This window comes from Heptranchias perlo, chromosome 3 (assembly GCF_035084215.1).
Source record: "Heptranchias perlo isolate sHepPer1 chromosome 3, sHepPer1.hap1, whole genome shotgun sequence".
Lineage (NCBI taxonomy): Eukaryota > Metazoa > Chordata > Chondrichthyes > Hexanchiformes > Hexanchidae > Heptranchias > Heptranchias perlo.
The window spans coordinates 44,410,483-44,425,109 of NC_090327.1; positions in this window are offsets into that span (position 1 = coordinate 44,410,483).

The window sequence follows — 14,627 nt, forward strand, 5'->3', positions numbered from 1 at the left end:
CCTCCATCATAAGGTCAGAAATGGGGATGTTCGCTGATGACTGCAAAGTGTTCAGTTCCATTCGCAACCCCTCAAATAATGAAGCAGTCCGAGCCCGCATGCAGCAAGACCTGGACAACATCCAGGCTTGGGCTCATAAGTGGCAAGTAACATTTGCTCCAGATAAGTGCCAGGCAATGACCATCTCCAACAAGAGAGAGTCTAACCACCTCCCCCTGACATTCAACGGCATTACCATCACCGAATCCCCCACCATCAACATCCTGGGGGTCACCATTGACCAGAAACTTAACTGGACCAGTACTGTGGCTACGAGAGCAGGTCAGAGGCTGGGTATTCTGCGGCGAGTGACTCACCTCCTGACTCCCCAAACCCTTTCCACCATCTACAAGGCACAAGTCAGGAGTGTGATGGAATACTCTCCACTTGCCTGGGTGAGTGCAGCTCCAACAACACTCAAGAAGCTCGACACCAACCAAGATAAAGCAGCCCGCTTGATTGGCACCCCATCCACCACCCTGAACATTCACTCCCTTCACCACCGGCGCACTGTGGCTGCAGTGTGTACCATCCACAGGATGCACTGCAGCAACTTGCCAAGGCTTCTTCGACAGCACCTCCCAAACCCGCGACCTCCACCACCTAGAAGGACAAGAGCAGCAGGCACATGGGAACAACACCACCTGCAAGTTCCCCTCCAAGTCACACATCATCCCGACTTGGAAATATATCGCCGTTCCTTCATTGTCGCTGGGTCAAAATCCTGGAACTCCCTTCCTAACAGCACTGTGGGAGAACCGTCACCACACGGACTGCATCGGTTCAAGAAGGCGGCTCACCACCACCTTCTCGAGGGCAATTAGGGATGGGCAATAAATGCTAGCCTCGCCAGCGACGCCCACATCCCGTGAATGAATAAAAAAAAAATTCAAAATGTTCTTAGCGGAGAATATGGGCAAAATTAGGCCATGTAGCGTCCATTTTTTAGATGCTAAGCGGACACCTAAGCCCCGAAAATGTTGTCTAAGATGCGTGTGCACACTTCCGGCATGATGTGTGGCAGGGCGCCATCTTGGTAAAGATGTTTGCACACGTGCGTCTAACAAACGCCGGCAGCATGTAGAGTGGGGAGATTATGACGTTAATTAGTGTGCAACGCTGATTTAAAGGGACTGCCACTCTTTTGGAGTTCCACACTCCAGCCAACGCATTGTCTTAACCTCGCACAGTTGAACAGGTCTTAAACGGCATGGAGGACCCACCCACCAGCGCTATTTAATACGAGTCATGCAGGAGTTACTGGTTAGTTTCTGGATTATTTGTTCAGGCTGCTGATGCATTTGTACCTATTTTTGGAGGTTTCCTATACTTGAATAAAGGTGCAATACTCTACAGGGAGTGGGCTGGCTGGCTGACAGGTAACAGCAGGGGCACTGGCGGAGTGGCACGGGTGGGACAGGAATGCAGTCATCCTGAGAGAGGACAGCAGGTTCATGTTCCATGGAGCTACTGCCACTTGTTGCTTCCTGTTATGTGCTACCTTCTTCTGCAAGAAAGTGGCAAGTGCATCGGTGTGTGTCCTGCAAGATGTTTGGGTGATGTGGATGTCATGGTTGAATAGCTGCCAATGTGTGTGACCTGTTAGTTGTGGGTGTGGGGCTTGCAACGATGGTAACGTGTGAGGGTAAGATAACGCATCTGATTGGAAGAGGTATGTGCTGATTGAAAGAGTTTGTTGGTAGGTGGGTGATGGGGGGTGTAGTGCATGGAGCAGTGGATGCGGCTAGTGATGCAGTTGGTAGGATACGCCACTTGACAGTTGAACTCACTGTACTTGACCAGTCATGTCAAATCATTGAACTTCTTCCTGCACTGCATCCATGTTAGTGGTGCTATGCTCCTGGCATTGACTTAGTCCCCTACTGCCTCCCACTACCTTTTCAGCATATGTCTGGATGGCTTCTTGCCCTCCTGTGGATATAGGATGCCCCTCATTCTGTCCACCTCTTCCACCAAGGCCTCTGGTGCATCATCTGAGAACCTTGGTGCACGGTCTCTCGCAGGCCCGGTACAAACTCAGATCGGCAGATTGGCCAGGTTCGGTGTGCAGATTGGAGGATGTGGGATGTAGTTTTGAGAATCCTTTATTCAATATTTTAAAATGCAACAACAGTTTTTAAAAATAAGGACGAGACCTGCATCTGTATTTCACTTGTGCAATTTCCGACCTCTGTTCAGACCCGTATGTTATATTTTGAAAATATCAGAGTCCAGCAAACTTTGAGCAGCCAAGTTGTTGCTCATTAAAAATTCCAGAGTTCCCATCGTCACCATTTTTCACTATATTGCAGCACAGATTCACTTCACAATTGACTTCCACCATTTCCTGTAGTCACAGTGCACCTCCCCTTTAAGAGATGCAGGCTGTCTTTAAGTGCTGCTGGCCACTCCTGATAGCAGGGCTCCCTTGCTGGTGCATGCAGCCACTCAACAGCACAAGTACGCTGGCTGCAAGCAGCAATCATTTCAATCATCAGGCAGCACGAATGTTACGTGCTGCCTGCATTTCAACCAACGGGCGCGGGTTAATGGCGCACCACGATCCCAGCACCCATTTTCGGGAGTTAACCAATTTAACCTCCAATGAGTGCAATCCCAGTGCAAAAACCAGAACATTTTGTCAGGTATTCATTTAAATATTGTTGCATGATTTCTAGGGCCTTAATGAGGCTGAAGCACTCTAGCATACAAAATGAAGTCAGGTAGAAAACATATCTAATGCCTCTTCCCCTCATTTTTCAGTCACCCTGCACCTGCTCTGCACCTGCAGAACCAGAGCAGATGACCTGAAAATCTATCCTTCCGTACCTAACGTCGCTGGGCTACTTTCTAAAGCTGTTCTCTTTACCCTTGCAGCAGTTCCATGCCATTCAAATTTTTGTTCATAATATTTTAGCTGCCTTTCGTGTGCTTATTGTGTTAACATCTCTATCTGAATTCTGTCTCATAGCCACAGCTCTTCCCATTGTATTTATTACTTACTTAAAAATATTCTCTCACTATTTTGGCATGTATATTACTACGTGTGCCATGTGGAAATTATTAACTTTTGGACTGTTAACTGCCAAATGTTGTCATTTCCTGAAAATGAAACATGTCCTTTACTAGTCTGCTTCTGACACAAAGTTTAAAAAAAATTGATTTGGCTGAAAGGTTTGTTGTAGAGCTTCATAATGGAGTTTGGATCAGGTTCCTTGATTGCCCTTTCTTGTAAACAACCTACATGCAAGTTCATTAAAAATTAAAGTGTGCTGGTGTCTATTAATGTTGTCGGACAGTTGAAATATGTCTGATAGATTTATTCTGCTATAAAGGAGCCATATCCCACTGTCTCCTGGGACACACTCCAGCTGTTTAGGCTATAATTCCATCACTGGCAGAAATGGTTAGGGCAGACCTCTCTGAAATGTCTTCATTTCTGCTTTCCCTATAAATTGCAAATGAGGCCTTTTGTAATAATGTTAAAATATGCATGTGGAGGAATTAAGGTACCTTAGGGTCAGTAGCAAAGTCTCAAGAAGGGGGTCACAGAAAGCTAGGAGCAGCTAGCAGATGCAGTCCAAAACTTACTTACCCTGAGATCGTTCATTTTATTTTAGAAGAACCACATTTTAATGGTTTATAGTTGTCTGTATAAATCTTCATCAAAAGAATGTGTTTGTAACGGGCTTCTTTGTACTGTAGTTTTGTTTGTTCTTATTGCATTTGATGCTGTGTTCTGCCACGAAGCCTGCTGAGAGGATTATCATTTCTCTTTTGCTCTTTCAATGCACCCATCCTGATCTTACCAATTTAAAAAAAAGATCAAATTGAAGATGTATATTATTAAATGCAAACAGATTTTTTAGAATGGGTTCATATTTCTTAATAAAAGTGCTGTACCACTTCCATTCACTGTAGCATCAAAATAATGTAGGAACAGAATTCTATTTTATTATTGTGGAGCATATTCAACCTATTGTTATTTTTATTGCTATGAACATATATACAGTAATTTGAGAAGATTAATTCTGAGGCTGAACACCACCCACAATTCATTCAGTCTGGGGGTCAGATGGGCAGCTGCAAAAACTGCTCTGCTAATTATAAAGATTCGGCATTCGTTAATAGAATCTTTCTCTGCAAACGGCAGATGTGTGTTCACTCATGCAGATTATTAATTCCGGCTTTGCCTCAGCTGCAGTTTCTGCTGTGCTGAGTAGAATCCACTGATAGAACTGTCAGTTATCAGCAGAGTGATGCTGCCAGAGAGTGAGAGAAACTGAGGGGGGAAAAAAATCATTTAATCACAGGTGTACCTAAGCTAGAATCTACCTCTACTCTTTCCACTCACTCCCAAACAATTAAACTTCAACTTTGGAATTCATTAATCTGTAGGCAACACTATGAGATCTAATTTATGCCTGTCAGAGGCAATGGACAGAAACTAATATGAAGGTAATTGCATTAAAAAAAATCCCAGCACCCTACTGATCATATGCTTTTATTAACAAACATTTGATCTGGCATTTATCATTAAACACAATTAAAAAGAGCAATGGTCATCTATGACATGAAATACCCATAGAGGGCATATCTTTAACTCTTATCTATGTAATTTGATTAATGAAATCAAACCGCAATATTTTTGTTATTTTATCCTTAGGATATGGGTGACACTGGCAAGGCAGTATTTATTGCCAATCTCTAGAGCATTAACAGTGGGATTAGAGTCATGTATAGGCCAAACCAACAGTAGGCAGCAGGATATTGGTGAACTAGTTGCTTATTTATGACAATCCAATAGTTTACATGGTCATTTGCTGGCACCAGCCCATAAATAACCAGACTTATTGGGGGTGATTTTAGGAGGCAAATGTGGGTGCGTTGGGAGCAGGGGGGCTCCGAAAATCGTGGAAACCTCATTCGGGTTCGGAAGCCGGCTCCAACCCGCCAACTTCCGAGTTTCCCAGGGACCCACCTGTGTGCGTGCGGGCGACCCGAAAACGGAAGTCCCGCAGCAATTAAAGCCAGTGGGATGACAGTTAAAGAGCCAAATGTACCTCATTGAGGTACTTAAGGCACTTTACCTGTGACAGATTAAATACTTAGAAAGATTTTTAACTTACCTGGGCGGCTTGCCCACCACTTCTGAAGGGCCAGATCAGGGAAAAAGAAACTAAATGGATCAAATAAAAAACCATGGAAGGAAGTGAAAACGCTAAATGAACTTACCTTTGCAACCTGCTCCAATGTCCGATGTCTCCCTCTCCGCTCTCCCCCTCTTCACCACCCCCCCCGATGTCCCCCTCTTCACCCCCCCGATTTTCCCCTCCCCCCCAATCTTCCCCACTTCCCCCCCCCCCCCACCCCGATGTTCCCCTCTCCCCCCCACCTGGTCTTCCAGTCCAGCACCGGATCTTCCATTCTCCCCCAGCCCGGTCTCGCACCCCCCCCCCCCCACCTCGCGTTGCAGCTCCTGATGGCAGCCAGCCTGTCAATCAGGCTAGCTGCCGGGCGCGACACCCGGAGAGGACGTTAATTGTCATCATCAATCAACATGCGATAGCGCGGAAACGGTAAGTTTTGTTCATGCGGGTTTGCCACGCACACTTTCACCCCCCCCCCCCTCCAGCGCTGCCAACCTGCCACCATTGTAAAATCAAGCCCATTGAGTTCAATTTCATAACTTGTCATATTGGGATTTGAGCTTACAACCGCTGGGTTGATAATCCAGTACCAAAACCACAAGCTCCCATTCCCATTATGCAGCTCACCTGGTAATAAATTTTCTTTACTGTGCAAATATATTCAGTTTATATTATTATGAATGATATGATATGATTCCCATTAAGACTAAACAGAAATGTTTAACTGACCATATATCTACATGGACATCAGCATTGTAGCATGCCGTAGAAATACAAAGTTAGGAAGCAAGTTGAAATCTCCAAAATTTTACCCATGAAAAATGGAAAATATTGTTCTTATGAAGTGAATAGTAAAAAGAAAACAAATGCTGTCCTAAAATGTGCTTGCATGTACATTTTTCTTTAAATAGCATGCCAATTTTCAAAATCTAGTATATGCAGAGAAAGATTCTGTTAATGACTGGAAAATTCTTATCCTGTAATTTAGTATAATAGCCCTTCAGTAGCTGTTATTATTTCTTTAATTTTTCTTAACTAATTATCCTTTTAAAATAACCCCTTTACAAATCCTGCCTCTTCAATGACATCATAGTCAAAGCAATTCAGTTACTGAGTGACAGTTCCATAAGTGTAGTAGGAATGGTTCTCTCTTGCTTGCATATAACATTTTATCATTGAGCAATGTATTACATTTCCTTAGGATTTTTAATAAATTATATGGCAAATGTAAAGATTGTAAAGATGCTCTCAGTAAAAATAATCTGCAAGTAACTTGTATAGAGTCAAGTATCAACAGTGCATTTTTATTTTTATTTCTCTTTAATTCCACAACACTCCCCTAAAAATAAACCTTTTGTAGCTGGCTGGGTTAGTTGATACTGAAAAGAAATTCAATGAATTCTATTTGCTGAATAAATTCTAATTCACCAGACACCAGGTAGCTTTGTGGTAATGGAAGACAAATTGTAGCAAATCTATCTAAGAAGACAAGTGAATAACCTTATATGAAGTAACAAGACAGAATGATCTTGAAAAGGTCAAGTCTCTTGTCATGATATCTTTTCTCATATTAATACCACAGAAATGAACTAACTATATTTTTCTAGTAATGCACATGTAACACTCACACTACCTATAAAGATGAGAAAAATGTACTCAAATACAGTTTGTGAAAAGCTGGAAATTGTACTTTAATCTGTTGGGTGGAAAATAATTAAGTATGATATGTATATAACCCAGGGTTGTGATTTTGCTTTTTGTGCCAGGGAGCAGAAGGGACTTCCTTCTTCTTTTGAATTAAAGTACATATGCTATTTTGAAACCAGGAATATTTAATTGCTTGGTACAGCATATTGGAACTGTAGCCATGAGTAAATGGAGAGGTGTGAAGGCTCATCTGCTTCTCCACAGGAAGGGACGAAAAATCAGAAGGAGGTGTTCTGGTCTGGGCTACTCTTACGCAACTCCACCATCTTGAGCTGGTAATAAAGTGCTCTTGGTAGAGGCCTGGGAACAGTGCACCTGTCCATCTTCATAGTTGGGCAATGGGGCTTGGTGGATAGCATAGGAAGACCAAAAATGAGAGAAAGGAGACAACAGTAATTACCATAAGAAAGGCACAATTCAGTATTTCTACCTTTTAATATCATGAAAGTCCAATAGCAGCCCCAAAATTCCTCGGGCCACGATCCAGACAGTTACGCTAGGATCGTGCCTGCTGATGCCCTCCAGTGCTGATGCTGCCAGAGTATGCGAAGTCAGTGGGAAAGCACCTCATTTGTCAGCAGCACTCACACTACTACAAGTGAAACTCCACACTTTGCTGTCATCCGAAGGGGGAGGGAAGCTAGTTTCTACCCCCGTCCCCCTGAGAAACATTTTTTGTGCTCTCTTGCTAAAAGAAAAATTTTCAAATTATCTTTGGGGGTGGAAGACACATCCTAGGCCTGGACATCCCTTCTGGTTTCCTGGAGGCCAGTACACCTGATCTGAATTAGTGTACTGGCCTCCAAACATACACCAGGTTCTATTTAGGCCAAAGAAGCAGGAACTCCTAGCATAGGGACGGCCTGCTGCCCCCCACCACCTCCCCCCCCCCCCCCCCAACGTCAATGGCCTTGTTTGAGGCAAGTCAAGGCCTCTAAATAAGGCCACTGGAAAATCCCATTCATGGCCGAAACCTGGCGTATCTGGGTCCTAGTGGAGTTTCAGGTCGTTCCGCTGGCCTCCCGTTGGAGTTAATGTGAGAGTAAATTCAGCCCTAACACCATAAAATAATCTAATGGATCTCATTTCACATTTCTTCAGGCTTTGACGTCTGAATGGAAGTCAAATAGCGTGTGCAATTCCATTTGCAAATAATGGAAATTTCTACCATCTTTAGAAGGTTTCAAAAGGAAAAATTAAATTTACTTTTCTCCGTCCTGTTATTCATAAACTGGCTTTAAAGGTTATAGTTTTTTTTCAAACTTCTTATAAATAGTAAAATTTTAAACAATCAGAAGTCATGTATTATTCATGAAGATTAAACATCAGTGAATTTGTTATGAACAGTCACTTTTAGCATTAGTGCACATTTTTCAGCAGTCACAGTACGTGATTATAATTGGGGTATAAAATAAATAACTGCTTGGGAACATTTTCCTTACATACAAAATACATAATGCAACTTTTGTTTTCAGATTTTCAGCCTAGACTCGAATCAGACAGCCTTCATTAATGTTTCATTTTGAAGCAAAAGCACGCTTACCAGAGGACTAGTTACGGCTTGCAGTAATTTACCATAAAATTGATTATCTTTCCATCTTTTGTTTCTACAGTGAGAGTCTGCACTAGTAGCTTCTTTTGTTTTCCCCCACTAACTAGCTCCATGGGGTAGGATGTTTGAAATGTGGATCCTTTGCCAGGGATTTGTCAACACACATCCTTAAATGAGGGAAAACTGCTTGTTTTTTCCTCCCTCCATCTGTCTGTTTATTCATGTTCTAAAAGAAAACTGAATTCTCATATGACTGAGTCAGTGAAAATCACTATTACCTTACTAACTACAGTAGCAACTTTGTGTTCAAAGCAGTAATGCTTTGCAGCATGATTATACTGTGCTGTAAATACACTATGTAAAACGTATGTAAGAAACCAATGATTGATGTTCAGGTTTTTATCTGTATACAGTATGGGTGCTAAGAAAAATATGCTGTAAATCCACACATTATAGAATGGAAATGAATGAGGTCTCTGCAAGCACTTGATCTTATATTAAATATGAAATTCAGTATGTGCAGCATCTCCATTTATTTTGAAAATGTGATGGGTTTGGCAACTGCTAATTAGCAAAGACCTAGAGGTTCCTTCAGTTACAGTTATGACACTGTCATTTTTATTAGCACATTTTAAATGTGTTTTTTTTGTATTATTTTCCTATCACTATATACCTACGTATATATTTTAAATATTTATAATTCGATAATGCAGTAGTCTTTGAAAATTAGCCAAGCTTCCACTACACATCAAATTTAAATTCATAGAGGGTTTGGAAGTGGCAGTTTTTCATTATACAGCCATGTAGTAGCGAAAGCAATGATTATTGATTGGGAACCAGTTTCACAAATGGTGTACTTGACTGTTATTGGCTCACATCTCTCCCAGGGCTGGGGTGGCAGCTGTCAGCTGGTCCTTGTAGACACGCTCCTTTCCATCTGTACTGCTATATTAGCAGGGTCACAAGGGGTTTAACCCTCTCTGGATCTCAAGGGGACAATAACATACTAGTTGATTTGGCTGTGAAGTTATACGTATGATTAATAGATGGGATAACCGGTTCTTGCTCTGTTAAAGCACTTTAGGAGCAATTATCCAGTTTGATCCAAGCAGATTATGAAACAGATAACCACACAACATTACAATTGCAGTAGCAGCCAAGAGTTTGGCAGAACCCACTGCCTAGTTTGTCCTATGGTTGAATGGAGTGTTTTGGTTGATTAGTGGGTGTGTTTTACAGGAACATTGATAATGAACCATATAATTTTATTTTCATCACAAATGAGTCTTATTTGTCACGTGCTGTATGGTTTGCTAATTGTCTCAAAATGTTGCATCACATAATGAGTGATTAGCTGTTGGCAGATTTTTTTATTGTTCACTAAAAATCTTGGCATGCTCAGCCTGTACTGAATAATTTAGTGTGTAAAAAAGTTGGCAGCTAGAGTGACAGAATGTGCACTGAAATAAGCAGCAACTGCTATCTAGATTCTTTGTGTAGCACAACTGCTGTAAAAAAAGAGTAAGCATTGTTTGCAATTGTTGTTTACGATTTACTCAGACATCAACGATTTAACAAAATTATGTAATGTTTATTCTCTCCCATATTATCTGGAATTATTTATCCACAATTTTAAATTTATTTTCATCATCAGTAGACATGCTGGCTAAAATCTATTAGTCAACATTGCTTTGAAATTTTAGGTAAAGCAGATAGCCTTAAAGTGCTGTTGTTTCTAAGCTTGTAGTGATGTCTTCAAGTCTGATTAGTCTGCACACATTTGAAGATAAAATGTTAGTTTTGAAGCTTTGTCGTACCTGTTAATCAGCTGCAAAAAGTGAGAGGGATCTGAAAGCAGTAAAATGACTCCTGAGGGTTCATTACAGTATGTGTTCAAACCTGTAACATGTAATGTTAACTGTTAATTTTCCACAAGCTTGAGCCTCACTTTTATGGTTATGATGTAAGCTAAACCTTTTGATATGTCATTGGTTTGTTACAAATTGAAGACATGTTTTCGTTTACACCACCTGTGTTATACACATTCTTATGCAAATTATGAAGAGTAGATTGTCCAGCAAAATTTCCTCTTATAGCACTTGAGTGTACACAATCACACGGACAGAGCACATAGAGGAAAATTGGTTGGGGAGAATCATACACCTGTAATGGAGCCCACCCACCTTTTTAGGCTATTTCAATTAACGGGAGGACGATCAGCCAGGCTCTGTTGCAAACATGAGATTCTCCCCACCCGATCTTTCTCTATGTGCTCCGCCGAGACGATCCTTTATACCTAAGCCCTCTAACATAAAAATCTACCCTACAGTTTATTCCTCTTAATGTGACATTGCTTACTTTGAATTATCTTTAATTAGATTTTTTTTCAAGCAAAAAAAATGCCTTCTGCGCTCTTTTACTTAAATTGCTTAATTGAAACAACTGGATAATTCAATTTTTTTCTGAGAAAAAAATGACTTTGAATTAATAGGAGCAAATTGTATTGAGGAGTTGATAATCTAATTCATGAAAAACATAGTCAAGATGGCAAAATGCTTTACATTTGTTGTGATTTCCATTAACTTTAAAATAGCATGTAGCGCTAGATCTTCAACTTGTCGTGCAGGCATAAAACTGGTGGTGCGGATCGACCACCCGTTATAGAAACCGCCCAATTTTCATTTCCATTGATATACCCCATAGGCTGGAGTGTATTACAAGGCAGTAACATATCAAGAGGTTGAAGTGATATAAACCTTCAAAGCAAAGCTTGACTGATTTATGATCTCAATCCTAAAATGTATTACATTCAAGGCACACACTCTAGCCCTGTACTTCTATATGTTATATACAGGTAGAGTTTGAGAGGAGAGCAATTATTCTGTTTTGAGCAAGTTTATTTTTTTGCCATCAGTAGGTGTCATGGTGAACTGTGACAGATGGCTGGCATCTGTGGTCAAATCATGTGACTGGAACTGAAGTTCTATTGTAGCACATGTCTTAAACGCAGTGCTATCGGGTTCTATTTCGATGCATGATACAGTATAGCATACCCAGTGTATATTATAATAGTATTTCATCCATGTTATGCATGTTTATATACTGAATGCGCATTAAAGTAATGGTTGACAAAACATTTGTTTAGATGTCATTATGTTTCATCACTCATTTGCCTAACTCTGTTGCATCATACACACAACTAAAATAATAATGGCCAAAACAACATTTGTGGTAATGTAAAATTCAAACAGGAATTGGAAGTTGGTCAATGCTGTATTTTTCCCCCTTATATGTTGTATAAAAAAAGCAATACTCATTGATCAGAAACCATTTTCACAAATGGTGTACTTGACCGCTGTTAGCTTAAGTCTCCTTCAGAGCCAGGTTATCAGTAGTCAGATTCTTCACTGAAACTGTTTTATTCCTAACCTAATCCCAAGTAAAAGAAATTTACCATTAGATTGAAATGTCCTTATTTATACTCCAATCTGGGAAGATGATCAATGTTGTACAATCCTACCATGCCACCATTAGATGCAAAGACAAACTCAGCCAATATTCCATCGGAATTATGTCTTAACAAAGAGGGGGTGAATCTCTGGATATTAGAAATGTTTCCAACAATTGAATGACACCCAGAAATGGTATTATTATGAGGTTTGAAATATTTGTCCAATAAAAACAGAGGTTACATGTTTCTGACACCTGTTTTCACCATTGCAAATGGGTTGGAAAAGCTGTTGCTAATTAAATTTATTATCTGGAGGATTGGAAGAATGTGACCCAACTAAAGTGGGCAACCATGCACTTTTTTCATAGGTAAGGTCCTACGGACTTGTCACCTATAAATCCAGCTCACAGCTGGTGCTAATGGCATGATTGCTTTCGAGACCCGGCAAAGGGCCAGAACATAGATTTTCTTCCGGTTGTGGCTGTTTTCATCCTACCAGATGAGAAATAGAATAAATGGGATGTATGAATATACAGGTGCATAAATCTCAGGAGAAAAATATGTTTGATGGAGAAGGCGTACAGAGTCACAGTATCATACCTGGGACTGACAGTGCAGCATTGTCTACAGAGATTGAAATTCTCCAGGGAGGCAATTACTGAACTATGTCAAATGATACCCCAGAAGTCTTGAGGATCTGCTCTCTGACAAGAGCTGCTCTGCCTATATTTGTGAAGGTCACAGCTGCAATAATTTTTTTGCTACCACATCATTCCAGTCACCTAAAGAGAATATTTTGGGTATTAGTCAAAAAACCTTGTTCACTTGCATTCAAGACAAGACTGATGCACTGTGGGAAGCAGGCAAATTCATTTTCACAGAGGCATGGAGCAACAGTTGCAGAGGTAGCAGCAATTCAACACCATTGCTATTATTCTTTAGTATCATTAACTACAAAATGTGAAGTTTCAAGCTCTCATTTTCAATCCCATGGCTTACATCAAGAGTCCAAATGGGGTAGAGGAGCAAAGGGATCTAGGGGTACAGATTCACAAATCATTAAAAGTTGCAACGTAGGTTAACAAAGCCATAAAAAGAAGCAAACAAAGCACTGGGGTTCAGTTCTAGTGGAATAGAATTCAAAAGCAGAGAAGTTATGTTAAACTTATATAGAACCTTGTCAGACCATACTTTGAGTACTGTGCTCAGTTCTTGGGTCTCCATATTACAAAAAGGATATAGAGGCACTGGAGAAGGTGCAAACAAGATTTACTAGGATGATACCAGAACTGAGAGGTTATAACTATCAGGGAAGATTGAACAAGCTGGGGATTTTTTCTCTAGAAAAGAGAAGGCTGAGAGGGGACCAGATAGAGGTCTTTAAAATTCTGAAGGGGTTTGATAGGGTAGATGAAAAAGATGTATCCACCTGTGGGGGAGTCCAAAACTAGGGGCCATAAATACAAGACGATCACCAATAAATCCAGTAAGGAATTCAGGAGAAATTTCTTTACTCAGAGAGTGGTTAGAATGTGGAACTTGTTACCACATGGAATAGTTAAGGCAAATAGTATAGATACATTTATGGGGGAGGTTGATAAGAATAAAAGGGAGGAAGGAATAGAAGGATATGTTGATATGGTGAGATGAAGTAGGGTGGGAAGAGGCTGTTGTGGAGCATAAGTACCAGCACAGACCTGTTGGACCAAATGGCCTGTTTCTGTGCTGTCAATACTATGTAGTACAAAAGGATCCCATTCCATTAATGTACATTAATGATCTTTGATGCAGAATGGAGAATCTTGCATGTCTGGGGCCAATACAGCAATCCTTCATCATCAATCAGTCCATTGTGCCAACACAATGAAAGACAGCAAGGTTGGTTGTTTGTAGATGTGGACTGCTGCCCAATTCCGTGGCTCATGACTCCATTGCTGAACCCACAGATGCCAACAGAACAGAGGTAGATCCTGGGACGGAAGGCAATACATGACACAATTCAAACAAACAGGGCTCTGGAGCGCTGATTCAAGTTCAGGGGAGGCTTTACAAAATAAGCCAGCTGATCGAGAAGAGGCTGCAATTCAACATCAATGAGGAGCACACTTGGGCCATGGTCATAGATATATTTTTAAAAACTTTTCCTAGGATGTGGCCAATCGTGACAGGTCAGCATTTATTGCCTATCCCTAGTTGCCCTGAAAAGGTGATAGGCCTTCTTCTTATACCACTGCAGTCCTTGTTGTGATGGTGCTCTTAGAATAGTGTTAGATATGGAATGATTAGAGACTCTACCTTCCAGTATCAGCATATAGCAACATACTATATGCATGATAGATGAGGAATAATCGGAGCAACATTCACTTTACTTAAGGGATTCCTCACTGCCAAGGTGAGAAATTTCATACACCATTCTGGCTGTTGCAAAATACAAGTTAAGACAATTCATATCAACATGGCATTAATAGGAAATATTACCCATATGGATTACTGGGTACAATAACTTCTATACTAGAATACAACTTATCTTATTTCTAATGTTATAATAAGAACTACCTGCTGACCTGTTTTATAGCCAAGGTGGTGATTTAGAAGCATTTTTTTTGCCTTCTGAATCTGTGGGAATGAACCTTCTGTTTTTACTACATGGTCTTCTACAAAACTCAAGTATTTCTTCTTACTATTTGGGTATGTGACTGTGGCGGTGCCTTGTGTTGTCTCCTTCTCA